This window comes from Ornithodoros turicata, chromosome 2 (assembly GCF_037126465.1).
Source record: "Ornithodoros turicata isolate Travis chromosome 2, ASM3712646v1, whole genome shotgun sequence".
NCBI classification, from domain to species: domain Eukaryota; kingdom Metazoa; phylum Arthropoda; class Arachnida; order Ixodida; family Argasidae; genus Ornithodoros; species Ornithodoros turicata.
Window position 1 is genome coordinate 100,173,930 of NC_088202.1, and position 19,236 is coordinate 100,193,165.

The window sequence follows — 19,236 nt, forward strand, 5'->3', positions numbered from 1 at the left end:
GTCGGGGTCCCTCGCCTTTTTCTCAATAATTATTCCTGTACTACAAAGCCTGCCGTCGAGGCTACACACTCGGTCAGGCGAATAGGACTGAAGTGAGCTTGGGGAACTCACTAAATCGTTAGTGCACTTCCCCCGAGTGTCACTAAAAGATGTCGTGTGACATCACACAAATGACACTAAGTGCAAGTGTCACTCGTTGAAAGTGACACTAAATTAGTACGTCCGACAGGGGTATTATAGAGTGAACACACATCCGGGATTGTGAATTCTTAGTATTCGTAGTGCATGCACCCGTGACTTTTTCGTTTAGTGATGTTCAACCGTACATATATTCGAATGGAACTCGACTCGCTAAACTGCTCCCTGATTGTATTCTTCCAAATGTCATATTTTCCGAGCGCTTGTGCCGACGAAACGTGTGTATCTCCTTTCCCCACCGTTTCCACCGAAGCTTCACTCGGCGGCCTGATAGCTCGCTGGACGTTTAAAAGCGAGTAAGAGACAAAAGCTATCGAATTACCTTTCTGCCCGCATCTTCCTAACGAGGCACGACGTGCACTGAATGATAACAGCTGCTGGCCACAAGACAGCATTCGTCGATGAAGTCATTTCTACTTCCCACAAAATCCCATTATACCTTAGTCCCCAACGTCCCTACGTCGGCATGTTTCCATTCACCCACGCCATTTGAAGAAACATTCCAAAAGAACTGGAGAGGCTTCTTAATACCTTGGCCTCGAAACCCTTTCTGCGCGTTAACGTTACTTATTGAATTCTCCCTTCCTGATGTGACCCATCCACTTTGCATACAAAGCAACCCTTTTCTATTCTTGCGTCAGGTGTCGCTTCTGTTTCCTTTTCTTCGTTTGTCCTTAGCAGGGAACGTGGTATTACGTTTCGCGGCAACGTGATTCGATTGGGTGTCCCGCTCGCGTCTAGAATTAAATAGGGACAGCAGGCGACCTGCCAGTGTTTCCAGCGGATAAGGCAATTAACAGTGCCTGTCGTGTCCTGAGGGTGGTTCGTTTTATTTGGGCGCTCACCACCAGCTGATTGCACGGGTACGACATTTACATAGTGTCCGGGTTTGTTTGCTATTGCAAGGGGATGATACGAATTGATGTGGTACTTTATCGCGTGGATCTAACAACAACAACAACAGATAAATTAATGATGATGAATGGTGAAATTCGGCTCATGAGGTGCGGCCCACTACTCCAAGGCACAGTGGACAGGATGAAATGTGTCCTGATGATGAGATGATGAACGTCGCTGAATAACGCGACGCAAACGCGGTATTTTAAGTGCAAGTGACCTGAACACGAAATCCTGTTGATGCATATGATCTCGGAGCGAATTTATTTGCGTTCTGCACGCAAGCCAACCTTGGAATGATATTCTTTTTTCTTTTTCTTCTTTTTTTTAATGTCTAGAGTTTCGCGGATTCTGGTTGAGAAGCATCTGCATTATATGGCAGACTGCTGGAGAATGCCCTCGGTGTTTTGTGTCCCGCATGGAATAAATAGCGCTGCGTTTCGCTTACGGTCACTCGCTGCGCGATGAAGTAAACACTCAGAATAGCGTTTCCATCACACAAAGATCCATACATATGTCGCCACAGAAATATCGCCCTCGTCGCTTTCTTCATCCTAAAAATGTCTCCTTTCTTTTCCTCCCGCAGTCCCCTGAACTCATTACAGTTAAGCCAAATCGTGTGGTCGGAGCATTCGGGGAATTGCTGCAGCATAACTTTTATTTTCAGTGCTCCCTTTGCTCCATAACAATTTGTAGAAACATATACGCATGCTGTATAATACATTCGTATAATACCTATTTCCGTGCCAGTGCTTCTCAAACTCCGCTGTAGTTAACAACGGCGTATTTTTATTACTTCTCAAACTGCTCTGCTTTACATGTAATTTTGGTCCGCCTTCATACGTTCTTTCGTCCGTAATGGAGAGATTGTTCCGCCCGTCAAACAACCGCGTATAGTGCACGATAGCCATTTGGTAGATTGCAGTCGTAGAGAGCTTTAGAGTATAGTGTGGGTTGTATAGGAGACACCAGGTGCATCTAACACGCAACCGCTGAACCCACTCGTGGTCGCTCCGTTTTGCCGCTGGGTCCCGTCGTTTTGTTTGGGCAAGTGGAATAAGACAGATGCTGCTTTTAATGGGAATAGCCGTGTCGTTCCCCGCCTGATGGTAATAAACGAAACGCGCTTCCATATAAGTAGGGAGGAAAGTGAAGTGCTTCGATGTCGCACGTCCAGCAGACGTGATATCTGCTATACGTGTGTCATGGTATGTGCTCTGATGTATATCCATCTTGCGCGTTATCGACCATTCCTTTCAAGTTTATGTTGTTTGATTGATGTGTTGACAACTGGAGCTATTATCGCTTGCTTTCTTAAGGCCCTAGGAGTGTTGGAGATGCTTTATCTGCATCACAGCAGAACAAGTAGACCCTATATGCGGTGGGTAGACACGTCCGTGCAGAATTGCTTTCTTCCGCTGTAACTATGAATGTCTGAATGACCTTTTCGAATACACATACATCCCCCCGTCCCCGACTACGGAAGATTATGTTGCCGGACAACACAAGAATGTACCATGTATTTGCATGACATGTCTGGGACCCCGTCGGAGACAACAGGATGGTGCAACAAGCAGATGAGTTGACGTTGATAGTTGATATGGATTGATAGACGTTGATAGATTAATAGGAGGATTGATATAGATTGATAGACGTAGATAGATTGATAGGAGTTGATAGACGTTGATAGTTGATAGAATACGTTATGAAAGTTTTTGCTTCGGAATTTCGGTTCGGTACGACATCACAGCACGGTGTGCTCTCGAGGAATTTGTCCTGTGTACGGACCGGACCAAGGGGCGACGAGAGTCCAGGCGAGTGAAGTGATGTAGGGATTCCTTGCGTCCTAAGAGCCGAAAAAGGCGGTTCCCTCGCTTCAGTCAAGGCTATGACATTCCTCTTGCCCACCTTCACGCTTCGTGTCAAGATACCCAGAAGAACTGCTTCTTACGTTCCGCACACGTCATTAAGGATAGGCGCGTAATAGGGCACCATCTGGCGGGCGGACGCTGAAAGGCATCGAATGCTCCAACGAGTACCCGAGAGGAATCGTAGGACGCTAATGCAAACTGCGGCACGTTCTTCCTGGGCTTGTTCTGGGCTTCTGCGTTCTCGTAATGTTAAGCAGCTTGATGTGTACCTGTATTTCAACTGGTAGACACCAAGCTGCTAAACGTTAAGAGATTGTGCATGTTGATGTCAATGTTGTTGCGCCATTAAACAACAAATCAATCACTCCATCAATGTTGACGTTCATGATACAACGGAATTCCAAGTTTGTACCTGTATTGAGACACGTTTTATCGCTGTGCTGGCGTGTATCCGAACTTATGGTCAAAATCTCTTTGGGGTGCAGAAGTTCAGAATGTCAGAGGACGTGCTAGCTGTTCGCGTTGACGTCCCGATTAAACGGTAAAATACTCCATGACATTGTCATCAGGGATTTGTATCTGTTGTTGAACTGTAAGAAAGTGCAGTGTTGTTGGTAGCAATGGAATTGGGTGTCGCGTCGGCGGCGAAACATCTCACGACATCATCATTACTTATTTGTTGTTGTTGTTGTTGTTCGTAGTCCCAGGGTTGGCGCATCGCCGTGATGGGATGTGTATCTTTAATGAAGTGAAGTAAGAGTGCACGTAGGTATGAAAAGAAATTTGTTCACACTTGTGCCAGGGTGGAACGACATGCCAGAACCAAACAAGGTTATCATAAAAGCACACACGCACATAAATGGGATGTTGATGTGTGATCATAAAAGCAATTTACATTGGTTTCGATTAACAGGAATACCGAATTAACAGAATACCGATTAACACGATTAGCTATTTTCTTGGGAATGTCCAGGAATGAACCGCATAATCACTTCGCCCACTCCCATCCACTAAATATTGCTCGGGAAACGCCACCTTGCACCATCACGACTCAGATGGAACATAACATGTGCATGCCGAAACTTTGTCGGACAGTGCGCAGAAGATAAAGAGGAACTTTTCTTAATGCATTTTCTTGATTAATCAACATCGTCCGTGCTTCCAAGTTCATGGATATAATTCAACTACCCCATCTGCGCAACGCTTAGCCCGTGGGAACGCTCGCAGCTGTGTTGAAGAGGCATCCCCCTACCTGTGTGCGAGACCATGAAGAACGACCGCTTTCAAAACGTGATTGCGAACGAGCACGAGGAATAGCTCTTTCCCTTTTATGATGACGCCGTCGTAGTTGCAGGCGATGAATTCCCTGCACCTTTGATGGTAGGCGCTCGCACCTTGGTCCTTTATAACTGGTGCGCGAATTTCGTTGAGCCGGTAACACAGCCTTGGCACATCTTCGGGAACATTTCGGGGTATGTTAAGACAGCTGCGAAGATCGCAGTCTCGCACGCGATGCAGACACACATTGAGGACTGATGCGTGCGCGAACGGTCCACGCTAAAGTTTGTTTGACAGACACGAAATATTGTTTGGAAACAGTGGTGCACTGGGGTAAGCACAACAGACATCACGCGATCCGACATTACATTCCGTATACATCGTTCCTACTTCCCCTTAAGAGCCATATTTGTATTTTGTCGCGAATATACATCTGTCTTGGATAACTGCGGTTCGTTCATTGGATGGTCCATTAGAGAGAAAGGGCACACTCTTAATCAACCGCAAAAATTTAACTCATGCTATATCGCAGGCAAGCCGTGCAATGTGCAGCTGATTAAACTGCCGCAATACTTTCAAAGTATTTGCCCATGTTGGGCTGTGCTCACACACAGTACGTCCCAGGCGAACGACAAGAACACGTAGTGCCGGTTCTTTGTGTGACCCTACAACAACTCCAGATCTGGCCACTACGGCTCTAGTGTCAGAGTGGGAGGCAGATGTCCGTACTTGTGACACCCGCTCAGATCTCCGTGACGTCATTCATGCTCACTGACCTCTCGCTCACTTTACTTACTCATGCTCAGCTCATTCGCTATAATTGAGCATGAGCGGATTTTGATCCTCTTTTTTTTTTCATCCTTTCTCTCTCTTTTTGTTTTTGTTTGCTGTAGTCGTGACGATGCCCGCTGGCGTGTGGCCCACAACGGCAAGCATGTCTTAACATCCCCCCCCCTCCCAAGCAATCAGTTGGGACATATTTAACGTGAATGCCACATGCCTTCGCATGGCAGCAGACATGGGCCCATGGACACATGGACTTGTGCTGCCAGTGTAAGTGTACAGCATATTGAGAATGACTTAATGGGATATTGTAATAGTGAGGATGATGGTGTGGAGAGGGATCCGCTTGGTGGTCCTCGTCCGGCTGATGTGCACAACGCCCGCAATAATATGGAGTGTTTCGTTATCCGCTCAGCTCAGCTGCCTCACATTAGAACGAGACACTGCGCTAGTTGGTACTCAGCTGCCTCATTGCTCACTCATCTCGCTTACGTCCAGCTCTGCCTTTGCTCACGCATTCGCGACATTGCGCATCAGTGAACATGCTCATTAGTGAGTTGTACCGAGGCATGGTGGCAAGGATGAGCATCAGGGCTGTATGGTGTAATGCTGTGCAGTTGCTCTCGCCAACAGCAGTTGGCTACAGTGCAATGCTCGTGTCTGCTAGAAGCGCTTTCAGGTGGGACGTGTCGGTCCTTCCCAAAGCTCCGCCTTCACCCCTTCCTTTTTCATTTTATTACGCCCCCTGAAAGCCATGAAGCAGCATTATTCTACGCGTTGTCTTCCATCGCACCAGCAAGTTCCTTGCACTTTGTTAGCGTGGTCTTATTTATTACTGAACACTGTCTTTTCGGGTACCAGCGGGCCCGACCACATGGCCAGTACTCTTCTCTGCACCTGCAGCGCGTCGCTGCTCTCTTCCGTGGGATAACTCGGTCGCTTCATGATTGGTAGAAGAAGAGCGAGTAACTGTTTCAGAAAACACTTGGAAGTCTGAACACTTTTAAATTCTCAAATGAACGTGACTGAGTGTTTACGGTCCGAATGATAGATAGGATGTGAAGACAATGCGGCGACGGAAACCATTTGTGCAGCCATTCGGAAATTAATGGGACACAACAAGTGATTCTGTTACCTTGACACCAACACAAACGGAACAGAGGATTCATTCACTCAATGCGTTCCCTTTAGGAAACGCAGTCAACCTGTCAACGTGCTTGTTCTTAGCAGTGCTGACGAAATGATCCTCTGGCTACGAGAAGGCACCGAAATGACCGACCCATCAATCTGCAGTATAGCAATGCACGACCCATTGCCCATGCCACTTCTCAGCCCAGCTCAAAATTGACCAGCATTGACGCACTGGTGGCCGAGGGTATAATAGTTCTTCCTCTTTCCTTCTGTCTTCGTTATGCTTAAATATTGATAAATGCTTCTATTGCATTGAGGTTTACCTCGAGAACGAGATTCAATAGAACAGAACAAGATTGAACCAATAGCTGTGGTCGTACATGGCTTGTGGGCAACCTGACTCAAAATGAATCCATCGATCCAGAGCGCTGCTGCTGTTTACAGAGCGGCCATGGAATTTGCATAGCGTCTCGTTTCGTAATTGCCCCTGGAGCAATTTGCAGAGGCCCAGCCTCGGATCCTGAGCGCGACCTGCATGGTTATTTATTGCCCTACCAAATAGGGAAGTTCAGTCATACTAATGGTCGGATGTCCACTAAGATGTGTGACTGTACGCATCGATTACGGGAGCAATGAAACTATATATTGGGAGCTATATCCTATAATCTAGCTTTAGTTTGGTCTTATCGTCTCACGTAAATTGTGCTGGTGCTGTGATGCTCATCTTGCGCTACATTTGATAACTGCAAATATATTTCGTGCAGCGCATTGGCACACATCTACGCAGAGAAATTTCTTTGCCAAGAGTTATGGCGTCGGTTCGTTGTCAGTTGTGGTGGAAAACCGGAAAATATCAGTGCTACGTATTCGTCACTCTGTGTGTACCACTAGCTCTATGAGCCCGTGGGCGTCTCCGACGTGGCTTACATACTTTGAAGTTACAGATATGCGCAGCCTTCGAACAATACACACCCTTTCGTGATATCTTGACATACCATCCAACTAGTGTTTCGTTCACCGTGCCAAGGGTATCCACAACACCTCTACTCTTGTCAGTGTGCAGCTGTGCCGCAACCACACTGACTCGCATGCTAGGCTTAGTGCTTCACATTAGAAAGCGAGTATGTTCTGTGAGACAGACCAGCGGCATGGGCGAGCGGGTTAAGGCGTCCCGCTCGTTGGTAGTAGCCAAGGTGGTGCTGAAGACCGCGAGGTGGTGAGTTCGAATCCTACCACCGGCTGTGCTGTCTGAGGTTTTCCCTGGGTTTTCCGAAGACTTTCCAGACGAATGTCGGCACAGTTCCCCCTGAAGTCGTCCCAGGACGCATACTAACACCTCCTCTCCACCTCTCCTTCCTGCTGTCCTCTCTCCATCTGTCCACGTCTGTATGCCACTCATAGCCACAGTTGTACGTTTCGCGGCTCTAACACGAAAAAAAAAAAAAATATGTGAGAGAACTCGCACAATTGGTTCCAACAACGACCACAGATAGGTCGTGACAACGAGATGGGTGACAACAGCAACATTCTTGGTTCCGGTATTACGATATTGGCGATATTGTTGTCAATATTGGCTTATGTAGCTGCTCTGGGGCTGTTGCCGCGATTTACGACGATAACTGGGGGCCTCTCGAGACCAGACCTATAAAGATTACGTTTCAAAAGTAACTGCACTTGCTCTACATGCTCATAAAGGTAGTTAAGTTACAGTTACAATTACAAAATCATTACTCTAACTTTGTTACAATAAGAGCTACTGTGAAAAGAGATTGAGTTACACTAATTTACATTGATTTCAGTGTATACTTTTTATGCATAACTTCATTCTTCTTCCCTGTGGAACGAATAATGAAGGGAGTATTAAATGACCAGTGGAACGTGATGACTAGAAATTTTTGCTTAGGGGCAAAGACAAGGACATGCAGAAAGTGAGGCTGCAAAACTTTCAGGAATGCCTTTAAAATGCCACTGTAAAACGGTGAAAGAGGGCATTTCCACATGCACAGTGTCTCATGCAAAGTAATTCTGAAAGTTACTCCAAGTTCGTTACAAAATATTTGCCAAAGTAATTTGGGTACAATTACATAATATCGAAAGTTCGTAACGACAGAACGCGACAATAACACGGACAGACGACAGCGTCCAACGCGCGCGTCGTTTATGTCGTGTTAATTGTGGCGTTCGCTAGTCATGTATCGAAAGTTATCGTGCACGTAATTAATCCATGAAAATGTGATTAATAAAAGAAATTGGGCTGTAATTAATTAATTAATTTTGAGATCGGTCGATGAGCGAGTTCGATTTTCCACAGGACCTGTAGTCATCCTGGAGACATTGTTCCGCGTCCCTCGAACCCTTCTAAAGATCAACGAAGGAGACGGCTTGCCTGAGATATACGACCATGTGTCGTACAAGTGCAAACAGTGTTCATGTTGGTTATAGCTACTGTATTGTCTGTGTGCACAATCACAGTGCTCCGTCGCTGTGGCAACGAGCCAGACATCTTCCAGATGCTGCTGCGGGACCAAGATGCCAATCCTGTCTTCTTCCTCCATTTTGTTGTGTGCATTCACTCACATAAGAATGGTCTCAATTGCTACTAAAATATCATCGCAGATGAGAGAGCAGTCCATAGAAGTACTCCATCAAAAGCCTCCATAACTCGCCACTTTTATACCTTCCTTGCGGGTTTACTGAGCTGTGCCGCCTTGTTTGGTGATCAGCGGCAATCTTTGTTACTATCGTGTCGAGTTGTACGGTCGATCGTCTTTTATCAAGGTATCGATGGCGCCAGCAAAAGTCTCAACCTCTTTGGAAGACACTCTGTCAGACGTAATCCGATCAAGCGAAGAGTTGGGATGCCTTGAGCTCCGGACAGGATAGAAAAGCCAGTCGTCAGGATATCACAGTGCCCAAAAAAGACCGTAAGAAGACCGATAATCGCTACGGATGAACTGTTCGATGAACGTTCCTGTTTGTTTCTGTTTTGCTTTGCGTCGCAATCTTGGAAGCAGTAAGTGGTTCCGTGAACGGGGCGCTCTATCAAGAAAAATGGGGCATCAGTTGCAGAGAAGCAAACTAGAAAACACTGAAACAAAACTGTATCAATGTTTGGGTCGCCTAATGTATTGATAGAGGTTTCGTCACATTTGCGCAATCTCCATAGTGGTAACTACTCTGTGCGCTGCTTCCCTTTGTGCCCTGATGCCCAAGGGATGTTAGCGCCTTTGGGTGCTCATGCCACTCAGCCCTAATAATGTGTTAAATCTAATCCCTAATCTTTGTTAAACGAGCCCTGATCTCCGAATAATACATATAATGCTTCAGGATTCTTGGCTGTGATACGTCACTTTGCCGGCTTGCGCTGGGGATGTACTGAGAGGGACCTTCTTGCACTCCACAAAGCCCTTGTTCGTGGCTCTGTAGTCTACAGCCTTCCTGCGTTGCACAGACTATCACGGACGTCCGAACACAAGCTCCGTTGCGTCTTGGCGCGCAGCTTGCGGACCTGTCTTGGCGTTCCGCGTTGCGCTGAGACGAGGATGGTGGTAGCCGAAGCCAGGGAACTCCCAATTGGCATCCTCCGCCAGAGAGAAACTTTCCGCCACAATTTGCGATTGCGCGCTCACCATCGCCGTCACCCACTGGTACAGAAGCTGCGTAAGCGGAACCGCAGCAAAATCGCGCAGTGTGCGCAAGAACTAACGGACCATATACCTGCCTTCACTGTTGCCCCAACCGCTTCTTCAGTAGCACCATGGACACTGCCGAAACCATCCACCTCGTCTCACATCCGGTTACTCCACTACTGGCGGCTCATCTGCGGCATTTGTAATTCCAGAGGAGTCAATTTCACGTGGGTTCCGCCTATCGCACCGCACCTCGGCCACCTCTGCGGAGTTGTATGCTATCCTGTTATTCCTCAAGTCTATTTTGGATCACCACCCCCGCCTCTGGGTGGTTTACACAGATTCGCGGGCAGCACTACAGTGCATAGACAACATGGGCATCCGTGGCTCCTTGGCTACCGTGGTAACATCTTGACGACCCTCAAGGTTTTAGAAGACAGGGGCCACCGGCTGACCCTCCAATGGGTCCTTTGCCACATTGGAATAAGAGGCAATGAAGTAGCGGATCGGGTAGCTGCTGCGGCTCACCATCGCCGCTCAGCAGTCCCCATCATACTTTCAAATGGGGATAGACGCTCCCTCTTGTCCGCGTTGTCGTCGCCTTGGGCCCATCAGGAATGGTGTCATGACATCACCAAGTGGTCGCTTCTGTATGCTGTTGACCCAACTCTATTATTTGAAATGCCAGGCGGTTTCCCTCGCCTCTTTACGTCTGTCGTGCGTCGTGTACGACTTAGCGTCGCGTTCACCTCTGTACTCCGGTATAGGCTGGGCAACAACAACACGGCGCTGTGTACAACTTGTGGTTTCCCGGCAACAATCCGACACATTCTAGAAGACTGCAACCAGTACGTACGCGAGCGACGGGCCTTTAAATGTCAACTTGAAATGCTGGATCAGAGGCCATTCAACATCTGCAAAGTTCTCGGCCCATGGAGTACCCCTGGACATCAGTGCCGTGCGTTTGGCGCTTTTCTTTCCTTTCTGAGGGCCACCGGCCTCCTTCACGAACTGTAGGGATTTCCTTCCTCATCCTTTATCCTTTTTGGAAGTGGGAGGGTCCTGCACTCAACGCAGGGAAACATCCCACGTCATCATCATCATCCATTCATCTATGTTGTTGTTGTTGTCTTCGCTGGAGCAACCTTTCCTACACTCTTAAAAATGAACTTCACCACATAGCACGCTCCTAGCCAACCATCACCTCGAATGACAACGTTCTCGCCCTGGATTTTTTGAAAACGTGAGGAGGAGCCTATTTTGTGCCGTGCATAATGGACACAAAATAGGCTCCTCCTCCCGTTTTCAACAAATCAGGGGTGAGAACGTTGTCATTCGGGATGATGGTTGGCTAGGAGAGTGCTATGTGGTGAAGTTCATTTTTAAGAGTGTAATGTTTTGTCTATCTCCCCTTTTTCGACTGTTTGGGTTTGTTATGTTTCTCTCTCTCTCTCTCTCTCAAACCTGTACATTGGAGTTCCGAAACCCCACTCACACATCATCACGCAGAGGGCGACATCAGTTTTTCGCCCTCCCTCACTACGTGAAAAGCCGATGAAGGGCATGGGGATGGCGTTCATCCAAATCGAATGCAGTGCTTATGTGCACACGAAACCACGAGAAGAGGCAACGATCACAGCAATTGATGCTTTGATGCTTCTTGAATCTTACATTTGTAGTTTCAAACTGCATACAAAAACGGAGAAGTAAAATATCCGTAATGCCAAATTAACGAAGTGCTTCCTTTCACGCTTATGTACGCCAATGACCAATGCATGGTCTTCACACTTCAATGGTACGAACGGACTGGGCCTCAATGGCATGGCTAGTTGCTGTACATTCTAGTTAACAATATCGCCTTGCAATTCTGTTCGATAACTTATTTCATCCACCTGTAATGCACCGCAAAGATAGCTCCGATCAAAATAACATAGCTCAAGTTGTGGGATATGGCACAGATTGTGTTTTCCTTAGTTTCCTGAAGGACGGAAAGTCCAGTGAAAGCTGAACGCTGAATGTTTGGTTATTCACATACAATGCGGGAAGCAAGCTGCTAGTACTGCTAGGCTTCACAGAGGTGGGCAACGTCACGACTGACTCCCTGGGGAATGTGTGTGTGTGTGGCCGCACGTTCCCCAGGGCGTCAGTCGTGACGTTGCCCACCTCCAGTACTGGAGTGACTCTGATATACTGGAGCAGCTTGCCCGCTGTATCGGCGACACAAAGTTGAACCGAGCTGACCGTTTCAAGCGCCACGGTTTTTTGACGTGAATACGTCTTTAAAATCGGCAGTAGGGTGGCATTCTGGAAAACCGAGCGACACGAAAACTGTCACTTTGGTCACTCAAACTGTCAATCAAACAGTAGGCGGGCAAGGGGGCGGGGCACCCAAACCGGGCCCCACACCTTGTGGCAATGACAACGACGAGGAAGGCCGAAAGCGAAGGAAGAGGAAAACGAAATGGGCAGGAGCTCAAGAGAAAAAGAAAAAAAAAAGATCTGGCAACTTGGCTCACCCGCAGACAGCGGCCGCGGCCCTGAACTGCAAGCTCCATCCACCTCGGATTCGACGCGTCCACAAAGGAATGAACGCGCAGTTGCCATGAAAATAGAGGTGGTAGAGGTTCCGGCAACGAGCATCGCTGTCCGTTCCTCACTTAACGACCGTTGGCAAGCTGGGGACATGTACTTCGAGAGAATTTTCATCCAAAACGAGTTCGGGCACGCTTGTAGCATATGCGATCGCATCTGTTTCCAATGCGACGGTAGCCCAGATTGGATATTTGTGAGGTCTTTGAATGTGAGCAGCATGCCTTACGTAAGTTACTTCAGTTATCATCGTCCAATGTTACACAAGCTAGTGTTATAAGAGTTAAGTGTGTGTAGTACAGCCCGTTCACAGATGGCATTGTCACTGTGATGTGTTAGCCGTTACGCGTCCTGTTTTCTGTGAGTGTAGATTCTAACATTAGCTTCTAAGAGATCATCGTAATGTATCTGAAATAAATGTACACTTTTAAACCGATGTCTGTCGTTTCCGTGTCTCATGCGAGGCGTATTCACGGAAAAACGTAGCGGTAGTACCCCGACTACTAGCGACCCCGAAATTTTGTTTCTCTCTCTCTCTCTCTCTCTCTCTCTTTTTTTTTGCTCTCCTTTTCCGTACCGTATATAATGTGGGATAAAGCTTTTGCCCCGCGCTGCGTTTTACGCGCGTAGTTCCGGAACGCGCGGTAATCAATTTCCCTCTCCCCAGAATAACAACAATGCACAAGTTTCCATTATGACATGGATTGCTTCGCCGCTTTCGCTGCGATATCCTATGCAATTCCATGTGTGGAGTTGAGAAATGAGAATGAAATCACCGCATCACCCAGACACGCACACAGAAGCACACATGACAGGAGGTGAGGCATAGACTGCAGGCACACGTGACTGCCACGAAGTGACGTAAAAGGCACCATATCCATACTCGTATCCATACTATCCATACTCGCGTACTCAATGACTGCCAACAACTACAGTTCTGTTCAGCCGACATGCCCGCTATGTGGTAAGTGTGGCTCTTCTGATAAGTGTCCAAAGGTGGCTGTGTACAACCGGTTTATTCAACACAATCCCGATAACCACTGAAGCCTGAATAAACCAGTTGCTAGTGTAACGCTGTCTGTATCTGCCCTTGTCCTCTTCGCGTTGCTCCGTCATGTTCCAAGCTACGAACACGCTCTGCATCTTCTTGAACAGGACAGGTAATAGCAGAAACCACGACGTGCGACTAAACCATCTAAGTCTATAGGTAGTCCTCAAGAACTCCATCAGCACCCGGAATCCCTGACGGCTGCACAGCGTTATCACAAGGACCTATAGTTACAGTCAGGGTGAATGGCTTTATGCTGATGCTAGTCATCTAAGCTCGAAGCATATGGCTTTCCGATTTGTATCAGTTAGAGTAAGTATTTGTTAATTTACGTAACCTAAAGGGCCCTTTGGACGCGCGTAGGGGGCAGCACTAGGAACAGCATAGAAACAACAAGTTCATACATTGTTCAAACAGGTTCATTCAGGTTCAAACATATCCTTGGTGTGCAACATTATTTATGCTGTCAGAACAGCATAGTATGTACAACACATAACCCAGTCCGGTAAAATAAACACAAAATAAACAAACTAAAACAATCAACATAAGAAACAATACATTGCACGTAATATACACGCACGATCGCACATAGTCTACCCAAAAATCAAAGAATAACACATAAGATGCATTATAGGAATACGAATGGGAAGAGTAACTATGTTAGAAGATGATAATGATGGAGTGCGCTGCGAGACTGCTGCAGATTAGAATTCTGAACGAGTGAGGAAGGTAAACTGTCCCACGAGCGGAATGACAGAGCTGCCTTTCGGCCTTATTCGCGCGATCAATTCGATATCATCAATATTCGCGACACCCTTCCGAGACTTTCTCTTTGGCGACGAGTGACGTGCAGGTTCGATTTTGGAAAAGAATGAGAAATAGAATTCCTTACGCCACAGTGGTACTCACCGGCTAGTCACACCAACACCTTCTAGATAACAGAGAAGGCTTCTGCATTCTTTCAATAGGCGTCACGCACCTATCCCTACTGTGGCTGTCGGCGATAGATAGATGTGACGTCACTGAAAGAGCGAAGACGAGAAAAGCTCACTCATTGAAAATGTATGGCAGCCGGGCAGGTGCGTGACGTTATTAAAAGCTTGTTGAGGTGAGGCCTACTCTGTTATCTAGAAGGTGTTGGTCTCTCACGCCGGGTATGACGCATGGATAGCAATACTTTCACGCGAACGATCACATTGTTTCATTAGGGTGAGTTGGATTTTTTGTTACTATACATGTGTGAGAGTGTCAGGTGGGTCAAGCCCGTGAGATATCACACATCCGTCGTTACAAATCGAGACAACGAGGCAAGAAACGGACAAAACTAGAAGAGCCTATACTCTAGCCTCGATGTTACCTACAAGGAGGCGCCACAGTATCGTCAACACCAGCGAATTGAAGTTCAACGTGATCGCTCGCGACCCAACGGCGACGCTCTTTCACAATCAGAGCTCCCGTATTCTTTTTGCGCAACTCGTAAAGCTCGAACGCCTTGTTTCGGGTGGAACCTCCCGGTGCAACAATCATCTTCTTTGTGCGAGGTCGCGCCGAAAAGGTGACGCGCCTCCAACGCTGTTGTTGCCGGGAAAAGTTTCGCTCGAGGAAACTTGAAAGCTCGGCAGTTTACTGCTTCTGACAGAGGCCAATTAGCTGTAGGCTCGCCTAGCGCAAAGATAACGGGGCGCAGCAAGTGTTGTCTTTGCGGGAAGCCATGGTGGCGCGCTCTTTATAAATAATGAGGCTGCTGCTCCTGCAGCAAAGTCGCTCGCTCGGTGTTGCGGCTGGGACCGCGCTCTTCTAGCATAATTAATTAAAAGTGGGCCGAATCCGTTGTCTCTCGTACAGACATCCGGCGGCGCGCCCGTGGGGAGAAGACCCAAGAATGTGGAAATTGCCTGTTTAAATGGCGGAAGCGAGAGCTAAATCGGTGCACCTATTTAATGCCAGGAATCCTGCCTTCCAACGGCGTGTCCGCGTAGGCCACTGGAAGCCACATTTGCCGTGATCCGAAGGATAGGTGAGCGAGTATCAGCAAGGTGATGAGAATACGTGCTGAGTACGGCTTCGCTGCACAGGTGCCATAGTATATGTGGAAGTCTGCACAGCTGATTGGCGAACTGTTACACAGGCCTGTCCCGCGTACCGTGTGCCAGTGAAAGCACGCTTCACACCTGACTCCCACGGATCGACAGGAACGCGCATGAGCTGACTTCGCTCCTTATCTCCTTCTCGATACCTTTCTGCGTTAACGAAGTACCTCCTGTTTCTCATGCTTACTGCCCTGAGTTCAATTATCTTCTTCTTCTGGGGGCCCTGATGAAGAACTATCTCTGTTCGAAATATCGGCGACCCTCGTGCTACGCCTCTTCCCACAACATCCGATATTTAGGGCACTTATTCATGTAAATTCACTTTGCATCTTTATAAGCTTTCCTTTTTATTTCGTAAGTTGCGGCCTATTCATTGTTCCCAATTGCGAGTATAATGACACGATGGACTAGGAGGGATCGACCCAACAGTGTCGGATATGCTTATTTTCAAACAAATCACAGCGTCAAGTTTTATAAAGACGACACAGGACATACATTGTGCTCTTTGGAGTGTTAACGTAGTGGCACCCACTCATTGTCACTACGTAGACAAGACGTGACTTCACATCGATGCCGTCTAAAATGTTTACGCAGTGAGTGACAACAACACTTACATTATGAAAGATGATGTCATGGGTATCAGTGACCGACGTTGCGTGGGACGGAAATGATATGCATTAGTTCGATCTGCTATCAGGTGCCTATCTTCAAGGTCAGTCTTAAGACAAGACTTCTGTTTTTACTTTAGATATTGCAACAGAAATAAACGAAAAGAGCAGAAAGTAGTGGCTCGAAATAAGAAAAGACCCTTAAGAATTAGCATTTCAGTGCTTTAAGCTATGGTGTAGTTTTGTTTCTTTCTTTTTGTACATTTGCAGTTCCATTTTAGAGTGCCGCCAAGGACGCACAAGCCATTGACACAACTTGCTTGATGCTCGTACGAAGCTGTGGGTTTGCGTCCACATATATATCCTGCCACATCCCGTGCAACTGTTCCGCGGCCGAGCATTGAATAGAAAAAAAAAAAAAAAAAGGCACAGTGGCACGTCCGTTCTGCGTAGGCGGCATCCAGCTGCGGCTCTGATAGATTTGGGCGCTCTCAATGCAATTTCACCAGTTCTATTGCTAACATAATTCACATTCCTCTGCACGAAACTGTTTTCACCGGAAACGGGACTGTCTGCAGCGGAGTGATGGAAAGAAGCAATTCGCACTTTTATCCGTTTTTTCATTCGTTTGGGAGCCGTAATTTGCTTCAAGTTTGAAATGACAGGTTGTTAGCCGGTCTATCTTTGGCAGGCCTCCCTTCGTGTGAAGGAAAACTCAGCATCGTTCTTTCGCCCGACCATATCTGTTATATCGTTGCTTTTATAATCTTCATGTTACGCTTCGTATTCGTCATCGTTTCCTATTTCCATCTGAAAGACACGATCTTCTGGTCCACTGATATGAGCAAGCAAAACACGTAAAAGTGAAAAGAAAAGATGAATTATATTATAAATACAGTTTTCAGTTGAATTTCTTGAATATCACACATTTACCCGCATAAAAGGCGCAATCTCTCTTGACGCCAGGCTCCAACTTCATCAAGTACACGTGAGAACGTCAAGTTGACGCGAAAGATGTGGTGTACAGGTGTCGGCTAAAATGGGTGGACTCAAAGGGACCATATCCTAGACCTCATCTCCTAGTCCATCGTTTCCACGCACATCGAAAGTGTGTGAGTGCCTTTCTGGGGAGTGCCCTAAAATTTCCAGCTTCGGCTACATCGTTTCATTTCCCTTTAAGATGCAAAACCAGTACAATACTTCACATGTCACATCAGGTATAGCAATATTTTCCACTCGACCACTAAACTTACAGGCCGCGCTGTAAGCAAACGTGCCATCTATCGCGAAAAGCTCGTTCTCTGAGTGTCTATTCAAAGAAGTTTCCGTAGTTTTATCGCCACAGAAGTACTTATTTGTCCTGCACCATACAGTGAGCGAGTGAAGCACCAAAGTGCAAATACAGAAAATCTCCTTTCTGTCCTTTGGAAAAGTCCATACTTTTGGTGCCAACTTTGGCAGAATGGGTGATGATGAGAAATCGCATCATTAGGACCGCTATTTACCCAGCCACGTTGACTGGACACGTCTCCCCTTCAAGGCGCCGCTGTTGTCCAAGCCTGCTCCCTGAAAAGAAGCCCTTCCATCGATGTCCCGCTATGATCTACCAAGATCTCTTTTCTGTCCTCTCCCTTTGTTCTTGGGCTCACATCGCTGAGTGACAAATCTCGTACAGGAAGCCGACAGGAAGAGAATTCCCGCGCAAGAACTTGTAACTTGGCGTGTTTCCCTAATTCAGCCTTTCCTTCGGAACCTCTTCCCATGGCTTTTACGGGCTGTTGGCTCTTGTTCGATACCGGGGCCTCCTCCTAAGTGGTCTTTGGGGGCAGCAGCTTTATGGTATTTTCCAAGTTATTGATCTTCATCAGTCTTTCTTTCAGGGATTCCTCGATCCAGTAGCCACAAGGGTGCTGTCTCTCCTTCTTTCGCTCTGTATAGATTCGCCAAGTCAACTTTCTCGTTCCGATGTGACTGTATGGTGTAATTTATGTCGCATAGTGTATGGAGAAGCGGCATCTGGTGCAGGTGTGGTGCGTACTTCCACTAATGGCGGTGTTACATCTTGCACAGCATTCATGAGCTGCTGATCGTGTTCGGTTTGTGTCGACATATGCATGAAAGCGCAAAGGCTAGGACAGGCTCGTCATTCGTACCTCCATACACCTGCCAGCTCAGCGCGATAACCTGTATTCCTAGGGAAAGTAATGTCGGCGTTTAGCATGGACGCGCCAACGGGTGTGTCCAATGGATACAGCCTCCTTTCTTGATGCTAAGACTGCCATCATCGACTGTGCTGTGCGTGGGCTTTTCAGATCAACGCGCACACTCCCCCACAGATTGTCCTACGAGGCAAACAGGCCTTCTCTACTGAGCATAATCGGAAATATCGGCCCTGTCTCTTTCTCCTTGCCCTTCCTCATCTATTTACACCCGTGCACCCCACAAACGTACAGTCTCCATGTGGTTTTCTGTTGTCTCTCTTTTAATTCTGTAACTGAGATACCGTTGACTTGTGTTTCTTTGAAGGCTGGACAGCATAACGGCACCAAACAGAACGCATGACAGGACACAAACTTACGAAACGCTTACTTCCGTGACCTCAAGTCATTTCGCTGTAATTCTGACTAAACAGCGTATCGATCACGCAGCAACTCCTTCTTGCTGAATGCTGACAGCCACTCGCGCCATCTGCCGAGTGAACCTCTGAGCACACTTCACCGCAATCGATGCGTCATTGCCTCGCGGGATTCGTGCATAACTTTCATCCATGTCAATCTTTGCGTACCCTACGGCTTTGCCGCTGGTCTCGTCGAAATGGTAGGCATGCCTATGCGCCCGAGAGCTGCTCTCTGTTTGTGCTGCCAAAGCTCCCTAGCTGGAACTTCTGTTTTAAAATTTCCCAAACTTGGCCCGCAGAGACGCATGCTTTTCGAAGAATGCAAATCACGCATCTTAATGCTAGGCAAACATATTTCGCTCGTAAAAGTCCAGACCCAGCTTTAAAACGCCGTCGACGAAGATGCGTATAGCTAGGAATGTTCCATAAGCCCTAAAAAGCAAAGTTGTGTGCTTTGAGTTTGTGCCGTCTTTACGGCATTTTCCCTCGTTTTTCGC

General features: G+C 47.2%; 1 protein-coding gene across 11 annotated transcripts in view; it reads left to right on the forward strand.

Moving 5' to 3' along the window:
• The window catches only part of LOC135385833 (CUGBP Elav-like family member 4), a 455,429-nt gene that overhangs the window by 349,300 nt on the left and 86,893 nt on the right, over nucleotides 1–19,236 (forward strand). Inside the window, exon 1 of one of the 11 annotated variants that reach the window (XM_064615384.1) lies at nucleotides 14,583–14,633. The exons of the other annotated variants lie outside the window; for them this stretch is intronic. The gene's annotated coding sequence lies outside the window, so the exon portion shown is untranslated. Of the gene's footprint in view, nucleotides 1–14,582; nucleotides 14,634–19,236 lie in introns of those variants that run through there. 11 annotated transcript variants of the gene reach the window in all.